A 12817-nucleotide genomic window follows, 5' to 3' on the forward strand; every position below is an offset into this window, starting at 1 on the left:
TTACAGGCATGAGTCACCGCGCCTGGCCCCAAAGGTAGCTTCAATAACCATGATACAATCATTTAAAAATATTTAAAATGTCAAAATTGAATGAATACATTTATTCAATGTCTTTATTACCTATCAAATTCCTACTATGTGTCAGAGACCCAGAGTACAATAAGTTAATTTCCTGTACTAAAGAAGTTAACTGTCTTAGTGTTGAACCTTTAACAAAACCTTATAGGCAATATAAGGGTTATTACAGAGATCATAATAGCCCATAATAATAACCAATTATTGATTGTTGGGTTCTTGCCAGAAGCAGGTTTTACAATATATTTATCTCAAATAATCCTTGTGATGACCTTTAGAAGCAGGTAAGATAACCATAACACCCCCCCCTTTTTTTTTTTTGAGATGGAGTCTCGCTCTGCTGCCCAGGCGGGAGAGCAGTGGCACGAACTCAGCTCACTGCAACCTCCGCCTCCCAGGTTCAAGCGATCTTCCTGCCTCAGCTGCCCCCAGTAGCTGGGATTACAGGCACTCACCACCATGCCTGGCTAATTTTTGTTTTTTGTTTTTTCAGTAGAGACGGGGTTTTGCCATGTTGGCCAGTCTGGTCTCTAACTCCTGACCTCAGGTGAATCACCTGCCTCAGCCTCCCAAAGTGCTGGGACTACAGATGTGAGCCACCACGTCTGGCCGATAAACCCCATTTTAAATTGTAAAAACCATTGCATCCAGAGCTCTAACAACTTCTCTGAGGTTCCACAGTTGCTGTGTTGCAGAGGCAGCATCAAATGTTGATCCACCTATCCCCAAAGCCCCTGCACTTCTGCCACTGAGTTTCCAAATGCTATGAGGGAAAGGGATTTGGAAACCAAAGACCAGGAATCATGAAGATGCGGATGTGATTTTGGGTAGGGCCTTATAGGGTAAGAGCTTCTTAGGCAATAAGAACAGCAGCAGTCAACCAGGTGTGGTGGCTTATGCCTGTAATCCCAGCACTTTGGGAGGCCAAGGTGAGTGGATCACCTGAGGTCAGGAGTTTAAGACCAGCCTGGCCAACATGGAAACCCCATCTCTACTAAAAATACAAAAATTAGGCCGGGCGCGGTGGCCCAAGCCTGTAATCCCGGCACTTTGGGAGGCTGAGACGGGCAGATCACAAGGTCAGGAGATCGAGACCATCCTGGCTAACACAGTGAAACCCCGTCTCTACTAAAAAATACAAAAAACTAGCCGGGCGAGGTGGCGGGTGCCTGTAGTCCCAGCTACTCGGGAGGCTGAGGCAGGAGAATGGCGTAAACCCGGGAGGCGGAGCTTGCAGTGAGCTGAGATCCAGCCACTGCACTCCAGCCTGGGCGACAGAGCGAGACTGCGTCTCAAAAAAAAAAAAAAATTAACTGGGCATGGTGGTGCACGCTGTGGTCTCAACTACTCAGGAGGCTGAGGCAGGAGAATTGCTTGAACCCAGGAGGCAGAGGCTGCAGTGAGATGAGATCACGCCACTGTACTCCAGCCTGGGTGACAGAGCAAGACTCAGTCTCAAAAAAAAAAAAAAAAAAAATTAATAAAAAGAACAGCAGCAGTGGCTAATCCTTAAACCAGTTACCAGGCCTACTTTACATGTCATTACTTACTGATCCTAACAACCCCAATAAAACCCATGAAATGGGCACTCTTGTCTCCCCACTTTTTTTTTTTTTTTTTTGAGACTGCACTTGGCTTGTCTCCGCATTTTACAGGTAAAAGAAACGGGCCTAGAAATGTCCAATCACGCCGGGCGCGGTGGCTCACGCCTGTAATCCCAACACTCTGGAGGCCGAGGCAGGCAGATCACGAGGTCAGGAGATCGAGACCATCCTGGCTAACACAGCGAAACCCCGTCTCTACTGAAAATACCAAAAATTAGCCAGGCATGGTGGCAGGCGACTGCAGTCCCAGCTACTTGGGAGACTGAGGCGGGAGACTGAGGCAGGGGACTGGCATGAACCCAGGAGGCGGAGCTTGCAGTGAGCCGAGATTACGCCACTGCACTCCAGTCTGGGCAACAGAGCAAGACTCCATCTGAAAGAGAGAGAGAGAGAGAGAGAGAGAGAGAGAGAGAGAGAGACGAGAGAGAGAGAGAAAAAAAAAATGTCCAATCACTTCAGTAAGATCACTATAGTCAGTTACTTGGTTGTTGTCTTCTCTGTAAGCTGATCATACACATGCACCCCTTGCCCAACGTCCGGTGGCTATGGAGCCTCCCAGCTGGGTGAGTGCACCTCACCTCTCCATTGTCATCCTTGTCCAACAAAGCATGAGTGAACATGACCTACCAAGTCTAGCAGAAGCTTTAAGAGCCACAGCTTGTGTGAATGAGCCTCTTGTTCTTCCCCTTAGTCAGGAGAACATAGTCCTGTGTTGGAACTGTTCCTTCAGACCAGGTGCCAGGATGAGAAGCCATGTGGAGCAGAACTGCAGCAAACAACCCATGGTCCCCAACATGTAATGTGACTGAGGAATGTGCTTGCGGTTTTAAGCCAACTGGGATTTGAGGGCTATTTGTTACTATAGGAGAGCTGTAAGTGGCAGAGTCAGGATCCTAACCTCAATAGATGTAAACACCATAAAATTCACCCCTTTCCAGTGTATATTTCAGTGACTTTCAGTAAATGTATGGTGCAACTATCATCACAATCTTCTTTTAGAACATTTTCATCACCCCAAGATGAAACTTAATGGAGTTACTTCCCATTCTCACTCCCAGCCTCAGGCAACTAATTTATCATCTATCTCTATAGATTTGCCTTTTCTGGACATTTCATATACATGGAATCATACTATACACACACACACACACACATATACACACATTATATATATACTATATGGTATGATTCCATGTATATGTGTGTGTGTGTGTGTATATATATATATATATTTTTTTTTTTTTTTGAGATGGAGTCTCGCTTTGTCGTCCAGGCTGCAGTGTAGCGGCACAATCTTGCCTCACTGTAAATCTCCGCCTCCTGGGTTCAAGCAATTCTCCTGCCTTAGCCTCCTGGGTAGCTGGGATTACAGGAGCCCAACAACACACCCGGCTAAGTTTTGTATTTTCAGTAGAGATGAAGTTTCACCATGTTGGCCAGGCTGGTCTCAAACTCCTGACCTCAAGTGATATGCCCGCCTCAGCCTCCTAAAGTGCCGGGATTACAGGTGTGAGCCACTGCACCTGGCCTATCTTTTGTATCTGGCTTGATGGTTTTTGGTCTCACTATGCTTCCCAGGGTGGAGGGCAGTGGCTATTCACAAGACAGGATCACAGCACATTACAGCATTGAACTCCTGGGCTCCAGTGATCCTCCTGCCTCAGTCTCCTGAGTAGCTGAGACTACCAGTATGTGCCCGACTAGCATACTGCTTTTAAGGTTCACCCATGTTGCAGAATGTATCGGGACTTTAATTCCTTTTTTACTGCTGAGTAACATTCCACTGCACAGATATACTATATTTTTATCATCAGTTGATGGACATTTGGATTTTTTCTACTTTTCAGCTATTATAATAAACACTGTTGTGAATACTCACATACAAGTTATTCCATGAAAGGGCCATATATGCAAAATGACCCCCAAATGCAGAAGGAGCTGAGAAACCAAAGAACAAGGCAGACATATCCAGTTTATCAGCAGAGGGCAATTTATTAGGGAAATTATGGACAAAAGCATGGTCTTGGTCAGCAACAAGTCAGGTAGATCTCCCCACCATTATTCCCCCGACCCAGGGCTTATATACCATAGGAAAAAGGGGTATGTGCTCTATAGGGACAATGAAAGGCAACCCTCTAGAACAGGCCAGAATGAGTTGCACAATAACATCAAGGTTGCTTTGACCTAAAGGTAGAATATATTGTGAGTACATGTTCTTACATTAAAGACAGTAAACAAACAAGGAATCAGGAGGCATTCACAGGGCTGGGGTTAATCTGAGGTCAACATGGCAGATTAGCATCCAAGATGGAGTCACTTTTGTCACCACACAAGGATTTGTGTAGAACTATGTTTTCATTTCTTTTGGGTAGATAGCTATGAATTGAATGGTTGAGTCATATAGCAAGTATTTATTTATTTAGAGACAAGGTCTTGCTCTGTCACACAGGTGGGAGTGCAGTGGCACAATGTCAGCTCACAGCAACTTCCTCCTCCTGGGTTCAAGCAATTCTCATGCCTTAGCTTCCTGAGTAGCTGGGATTACAGGCACCTGCCACCACGCCCAGCTAATTTTCTGTATTTTTAGTAGAGATGGGGTTTCACCATGTTGGCCAGGCTGGTCTCAAACTCCTGGGCTCAGGTGATCCGCCTACCTCAGCCTCCCAAGGTGCTGGGATTACAGGTTTGAGTCACTGCACCCGGCTTAGGTTTAACATTTTAAGTAACTGCCAAATTATTTTCCAAAGTGGCTACCCCATTTTCCATTCCCACTAGCAATGTACGAGGGTTCCTATTTCCTCACATCCTTGCCATCACTTGTTACTGTCAGTCTTTTTGATATAGCCATTTTAGTGGCTATGTAGTGGTATCTCATGGTGGTTTTTTTTTGAGACAGAGCCTTGCTCTGTCGCCCAGACTGGAGTGCAGTGGCGTGATCTCGGCTCACTGCAAGCTCCGCCTCCTGGGTTCAAGCGATTCTTCTGCCTCAGCCCCCCAAATAGCTGGGACTACAGGCTGAGACCACCATACTCATCTAATTTTTGTATTTTTAGTAAAGACAGCGTTTCATCATGTTGGCCAGGCTGGTATCGAACTCCTGACCTTGTGATCTGCCCGCCTCGGCCTCTGAAAGTGCTGAGATTACAGGTGTGAGCCACTGCACCCAGTCCTCATTGTGGTTTTAATTTGCACGTCCCTAATAATGTTGAGCACTTATATATGCATGTTAGCCATTCCTATGTCTGCTTTGATGTCTATTCCAATCTTCTGCCTTTTTTTTTTTTAAAGAGACAGGGTCTCAGCCAAGTGCGGTGATTCATGCCTATCATCCCAATACTTTGGGAGGCCAAGGCAGGTGGATCATTTGAGGCTGGGAGTTTGAGATCAGCCTGGCCAATACTGTGAAACCCCGTCTCTACTAAAAATACAAAAATTAACTGGGCATGGTGGTGCATGCCTGTAGTCCCAGCTACTTGGGAAGCTGAGGCATGAGACCTGCTTGAACACAGGGGGCAGAGGTTGCAGTGAGCTGAGATTGTGCTGCACTCCAGCACAGGTGACAAAGCAAGAGTGTCTCAAAAAAATAGAAGGACAGTATCTCACTGCATCACCCAGGCTGGAGTGCAGTAGTGCAATCATTGCTCACTGACTGTTGCCTCAACTTCCTGGGTGCAAGCAATCCTCCCACTTTAGCCTCCTGAGTAGCTTGGACTACAGCCATGCACCACCATGCCTAGGTTTTTTTTTGTTTTTTTTTTTTTTTTTTATTAATTTTGTAAAGACAGGATCTCACTGTGTTGTCCATGCTGGTCTTGACCTCTTGGCCTCAAGGAATTCTCCTGCCTCGGCCTCCTAAAGTGCTATGATTATAGGCATGAGCCACCATGCCCAGCTTGCTGACCATTTTTTAACTGGATTATGTGTCTTATTCCTTTTTTGAAATGGAGTCTCACTCTGTTGCCTAGGCTGGAGTGCAGTGGCATGATCTCGGCTCACCGCAACCTCCGCCTCCTGGGTTCAAGCGATTCTTCTGCCTCAGCTTCCCAAGTAGCTGGGATTACAGGCGAACACCACCACACCTGGCTAATTTTTGTATTTTTAGTAAAGATGGGGTTTTACCATGTTGATCAGTCTGGTCTCGAACTCCTAACCTAGTGATCCACCCGCCTCGGCCTCCCAAAGTGCTAGGATTACAGGCATGAGCCACTGTGCCTGGCATTTGTCTTCTTTTCTTTCTCTTTCCTTTCTTTCCTTTCCTTCTTTCCTCCCTCCCTCCCTCTCTTCTTTCTTTCCCTTCCTCCCTCCCTCTCCTTCTCTCTTTCTTTCTTTCTTTGACAGAATCTTGCTCTGTTGCCCATGCTGGAGTGCAGTGGCGCAATCTCGGCTCACCGCAACCTCCGTCTCCTGGGTTCAAGCAATTCCCCTGCCTCAGTCTCCCAAGTAGCATGTGCCACCATACCCTAATTTTTGTATTTTTAGTAGAGACGGGGTTTCACTATGTTGGCCAGGCTTGTCTCAAATTTGTGATCTCATGATCCGCCCACCTTGGCCTCTCAAAGTGCTGGGATTATAGGTGTGAGCCACCACGCCTGGCAAATTTCTTCTTATTCAGTTGTTAAGAGTTCCTTCCATATTCTGGATACAAGTCTCTTATTATAAATATGATCATAAATTTTTTTCAGGAAAACAAGTAGAATGAGTAAGTATTTCAGAAAAGGACTACTAAAACTGACATCACAAAGAAAGTGACCACAAATAAAGACCAATAATAAACAAAAAAGTTAGATACTCTCCAAAAAGTTCTTTTCTTTTCTTTTTTGAGACAGAGTGTTGCTCTGTGGCCCAGGCTGGAGTGCAGTGGTGCAATCTCATCTCACTGCAACTTCTGCCTCCCAGGTTAAAGAAATTCTCCTGCCTCAGCCTCCTGAGTGGCTGGGACGACAGGCGTGCACTACCATGACTGGCTAATTTGTGTATTTTTAGTAGTGACGGGGTTTTGCCATGTTGGCCAGGCTGGTCTTGAACTCCTGGCCTCAAATGATCCACCTGCCTTGGCCTCCCAAAGTGCTGGGATTACAGGCATGAGCCACTGCACTCGGCCTATGAATTTTAAATGAGTTGAAATTTTACCCATATTTTAAAAATTATTTTACATTAGAAAGCATAGACTAGCAACTTCATTCCAGGGAGGAAGAAAAACACATTTTTGAGTCCTGAAGAATTAGGACACCATCAGAGATGAAACAGGAACATTACAAGGTCTTGTACAAATAGCACAGACCCCATAAATTCTTCCCCCATTTTCTGCTCCCGCAACAAAAAAGAAAAAAAAAATTTAGGGCCAGGCATGGTGGCTCACGCCTGTAATCCCCAGCACTTTGGGAGGCCAAGGAGGGCAGATCACAAGGTCAGGAGATAGAGACAATGCTGGCTAACGTGGTGAAACCCCATTTCTACTAAAAATACACACACAAAAAATTAGCCAGGTATAGTGGCGGGCACTTGTAGTCCCAGCTACTTGGGAGGCTGAGGCAGCAGAATGGCATGAACCTGGGAGGCGGAGCTTGCAGTGAGCCAAAATTGCACCATGCACTCCAGCCTGGGCGACAGAGCAAGACTCCGTCTCAAAAACAAAAAAAATTAGGGGGAAATAATTGTTCTTCCCTACAAACGTCAGCCCCATGTTGGTAGAATCATTTTTATGGCCCATATCACACCTTATGATCCTGTTTTTCAACCCCTGTATTAGTCTATTCTCACACTGCTATAAAGAAATACCTGAGACTGGGTAATTTACAAAGAAAAGAGGTTGAATTTGCTCACGGTTCTGCAGGCCGCACAGGAAGCATGGCAGTATATGCTTCTGGGGAGGCCTCAAGGGAGCTTTCACTGGTGGCGGAAGGCAAAGCGGGAGCAGGTGTCTTATATGGCAGGAGCAGGACCAAAATGGGGTGGGGAGTGGGGGGTAGGTGCTACACACTTTTAAACAAAAGATCTCATGAGAACTCAGGACAGTACCAAGAGGGAAATCCGCTCCCGTGATCCAATCACCTCTCAGCAGGCCCCATCTCCAACAGTGGGAATTAATTTTTTTTTTTTTTTTTTTTTTTTGAGACGGAGTCTTACTCTGTCACCCAGGCTGGAGTGCAGTGGCCGGATCTCAGCTCACTGCAAGCTCCGCCTCCCGGGTTTACGCCATTCTCCTGCCTCAGCCTCCCGAGTAGCTGGGACTACAGGCGCCCACGACCTCGCCCGGCTAGTTTTTTGTATTTTTTAGTAGAGACGGGGTTTCACTGTGTTAGCCAGGATGGTCTCGATCTCCTGACCTCGTGATCCACCCGTCTCAGCCTCCCAAAGTGCTGGGATTACAGGCTTGAGCCACCGCGCCCGGCTGGGAATTAATTTTGACATGAGATTTGCGCAGGGACACAGACCCAAACTATATCAACCTCATTAGGCTATAGCAGTCTTTAGGATTGTTTTGGTTTTTGGTTTTCGGGGTTTTTTTGAGATAGTGTTTCGTTCTGTCATCCAGCCTTGAGTGCAGTGGCTCGATCATAGCCCACTGCAGCCTTGAACTGCTAAGCTCAAACAGTCCTCCCACCATAGCCTTCTGAGCAGCTGGGACCATACCACCATGCCCAGCTTTTTGTTGTTGTTGTTGAAGACAGGGTCTTGCTATTTTGCCCAGCCTGGCCTCAAACTCCTGGCCTCAAGTGATCCTCTCATCTCAGCAACCCAAAGCACTGAGGTTACAGGTATGAGCTACCATTGCCAGCCTTTAGGATTGTTTTTATCTTTATAACCCTTTTTATGAAACAGGTCTTCTGGCCAAGTGCAGTGGCTCATGCCTGTAATCCAGCACTTTGGGAGACTGAGGCGAGCAGATCACGAGGTCAGGAGATCGAGACCATCCTGGCTAACACGGTGAAACCCCACCTCTACTAAAAAATACAAAAAACTAGCCAGGCGAGGTGGCGGGCGCCTATAGTCCCAGCTAATTGGGAGGCTGAAGCAGGAGAATCGCTTGAACCCAGAAGGTGGAGGTTGCAGTGAGCCAAGATTACGCCACTGCACTCCAGCCTGGGTGACAGGGCAAGACTCTGTCTCAAAATAAATAAATAAATAAATAAAAATAAAATCCTGGATTCAAGTGATCTGCCTGCCTTAGCCTCCCAAAGTGCTGGGATTGCAGGCACGAGCCACCATGCCCGACCAACATCAGGTTTTAATTGATAAGTAAGCAAGGATAAGGAACAGATTCTGTACACATGGAAAAATACAGAGAAAATCATGTGCTAGTGATTAAAGAAATGCCAATTTTCACACTAGAATCCTTTTTATGGCCCATATCACACCTTATGATCCTGTATTTCTACCCCTGTATTAGTCCATTCTCACACAACCACCACTATTAAATTAATTAAAAAATAAGTTAAACCCAAAGTTGACAGAGGAAAATCTCTGCATCACCATCAACTGGCTCCATCATTCTGAAGAACAATCTGATAATGTGCCAGGGCCAGTTTCCGCTGTAATTGAGTAATTCCATTAGAAGGAATAGATTAAAATGGCATCACTCCTCACTTCTCACAGGCCCCTGTGCTGGTTTATTTATAGCACTTACCGTGGTCTATCTAAGTTAAATATGTCCCCTGTCAATTCTGTTGATTGCCTGTCTTCTCCTCCAGAATGTAAGTTCTATGAGCTCTGCCAGTGACCTGGTTTGTCAGGTTCTAAACAAACAAGTACTTATGCCCCCCAGCAATAGGTAGAGTTTATAAAATTTATAGCAGCATAATTGATAACTGTAAAAACCAGAACCTACATGCCCAGGGGACAACTAAACAAACTAGAATATAATGATAGCATAAAATGTTGAATAGCTATTTTCCTTTTTTTTTTGAGACTAAATTTTGCTCTTGTTGTCCAGGCTAGAGCACAATGGCGCGTTCTCAGCTCACTGCAACCTCTGCCTCCCAGGTTCAAGTGATTCTCCTGCCTCAGCCTCCTGAGTAGCTGGGATTACAAGTGCCCACCACCACACCCAGCTAATTTTTGTATTTTTAGTAGAGATGGGGTTTCACCATATTGGCCAGGCTGGTCTTGAACTCCTTACCTCAGGTGATCCACTCGCCTTGGCCTTCCAAAGTGCTGGGATTACAGGCATGAGCCATCGTGCCCGGCCCTGAATAGCTATTAAACATAAAATATTTGAGGGGAGGCTGAGGCAGGAGGATCTCTTGAGCCCAGGAGTTCAAGACTACCCTGGGCAGCAAAGCGACATCCCGTTTCTACAAAAAAATTTAAAAATCAGCCAGGCATGGTGGTGGGCACCTGTGGTACCAGCTACTCAGGATGCTGAGATGGGAGGATCGCTTAGAATTCAAGTGAGCTAGGAAGTGCCACACTGCACTCCAGCCTGGGCAACAGAGAGAGAGAGAACCTGTCTCAAAAAAAAAAAAAAAAAAAAAAAAAAAAAAAAAAAAAAAAATTTGTTAAAACACTTATAAACTAAGTGAAGAAATATGATAACAACATTTATGCCATGTAAAAAATGGTGCCTTGCCCATTCAAAACCGTAGCTCAAATGAACTTTGCATAAATACTGAAGTCTTAGTGAAAAAATCATTAGATTCTTTAGTAACTACTTTCTCTTTTTTTTTTTTTTTTGAGACGGAGTCTCACTCTGTCGCCCAGGCTGGAGTGCAGTGACCAGATCTCAGCTCACTGAAAGCTCCGCCTCCCGGGTTTACACCATTCTCCTGCCTCAGCCTCCCGAGTAGCTGGGACTACAGGCGCCCGCCACCTCGCCCGGCTAGTTTTTTGTATTTTTTTTAGTAGAGACGGGGTTTCACCATGTTAGCCAGGATGGTCTCGATCTCCTGACCTCGTGAGCCGCCCGTCTCGGCCTCCCAAAGTGCTGGGATTACAGGCTTGAGCCACCGCGCCCGGCCGTAACTACTTTCTCTTAATTGCACTCGTAACTTTCGTTTTTTTTTTGAGATGGAGTCTCGCTCTGTCGCCCAGGCTGGAGTGCAGTGGCCAGATCTCAGCTCACTGCAAGCTCCGCCTCCCGGGTTCACGCCATTCTCCTGCCTCAGCCTCCCAAGTAGCTGGGACTACAGGCGCCCGCCACCTCGCCCGGCTAGTTTTTTGTACTTTTTAGTAGAGACGGGGTTTCACCGTATTAACCAGGATGGTCTCGATCTCCTGACCTCGTGATCCACCTGTCTCGGCCTCCCAAAGTGCTGAGATTACAGGCTTGAGCCACCGCGCCCGGCCTGCACTCGTAACTTTCAAATATTCTATCAGGTCTACAGTATTTTTTTTTTTTTTTTTTTTTTTTTTGGAGATAGAGCCTCGCTCTGTCACCCAGGCTGGAGTGCAGTGGCCAGATCTCAGCTCACTGCAAGCTCCTCCCAGGTTTACGCCATTCTCCTGCCTCAGCCTCCCGAGTAGCTGGGACTACAGGCGCCCACCACCACGCCTGGCTAGTTTTTTGTATTTTTTAGTAGAGACAGGGTTTCACCGTGTTAGCCAGGATGGTCTCGATCTCCTGACCTCGTGATTCGCCCATCTTGGCCTCCCAAAGTGCTGGGATTACAGGCTTGAGCCACCGCACCCAGCCTGGGTCTACACTATTTTGAGAATAAAAGCAGCTTACTGTTTCAGAGGGAAAACATACACAATGGTATGATTTGAAGAGTAGTGTGATAAATTTTTCCCAAAGACTAAAAATCTAAAAAGTTAAAATTAAACAACAGATATGAGCTGGGCATGGTGACACGCACCTATAATCCCAGCTACTTGGGAGATTGAAGTGGGAAGAGCCCTTGAGCCCAGAGGGTTGAGGCTGCAGTGAGCTATAATCACACCGCTGCAGTCTAGCCTGAGTGACAGAGAGAGACCATGTCTCAAAACAAAGAAAAGAGGCCGGGCATGGTGGCTCATGCCTGTAATCCCAGCACTTTGGGAGGCCAAGGCAGGCACATCACCTGAGGTCAGGAGTTCAAGACCAGCCTAGCCAATATGGCAAAACCCCGTCTCTACTAAACCCCAGGCACAGTGGCACCTGCCTGTTATCCCAGCTACTCGGGAGGGTGAGGCAGAATAGCTTGAACCCAGGAGGCGGAGGTTGTGGTGAGCCAAGATCACGCCACTGCACTCCAGCCTGGGTGACAGAGCGAGACTCCACCTCAAAAAAAAAAAAGAAAAAGGCCAGGCGTGGTGGCTAACGCCTGTATCCTAGCACTTTGGGAGGCCAAGGCGGGCAGATTACGAGGTCAGGAGATCGTAAGACTATCCTGGCTAGCATGGTAAAACCCCGTCTCTACTAAAAATACAAAAAAATTAGCTGGGCATGGTGGCGGGCACCTGTAGTCCCAGCTACTTAGGAGGCTGAGGCAGGAGAATGGCATGAACCCGGGAGGCGGAGCTTGCAGTGAGCCGAGATCATGCCACTGCACTCCAGCCTGGGCGACAGAGCAAGACTCTGTCTCAAAAAAAAACCAAAAAAACAAAAAACAGAAAAGAAAATAACAGCTATGTAAGTTCCTTATTATATAGCAAAAATAGTATTATTTTTTCATTTTCTTTAAGATAAAATTCATTGTAGTATAATTTATATACCAAAAAAAACACCCATTTTACTAGAATACACCTGGTGTCTACTCTGAGGTGACCTCAACTGAGGGGCTGAGTGGGACTAGTTGTCACCTAAAGGATGCAGAGGCAAGAGCTCACTTCCCGCAGTCTTCACAGGTGAGGGAGGCACCAGCTCCTCGCCAAGGCCCGATCTGCCTGGCAGCAAGAACATCCCTTACCCCTCTCACCAAGGCCATACACACCTGCGCCTACACAGGGTCTCATGTGGCCAAGGCCCTGGTGTCAGGCCCTTAATGGCTAGGATTTGTTGGCACAAAGGCAAGGCACCACAGAAACTGGAGAAGTGAAAGGTCCCCACCTTTGGGTGGGGAGCCGGCCTCTGGGTTGCGTGACTATCAGTCAGCAAGTGTGGACTTTGGAGTGAGGCGCAGTTACTTACAGCCTGCTGTGCAGCCTGTGTGCTTCCAAACCTCTCTAGGTCTGTTTCCTCGCTGGACTCATAGGGAAAGGGGAAGTACCTTTCCAGGATG

Source organism: Macaca fascicularis, chromosome 2 (genome assembly GCF_037993035.2).
Source record: "Macaca fascicularis isolate 582-1 chromosome 2, T2T-MFA8v1.1".
Taxonomy (NCBI): Eukaryota; Metazoa; Chordata; class Mammalia; order Primates; family Cercopithecidae; genus Macaca; species Macaca fascicularis.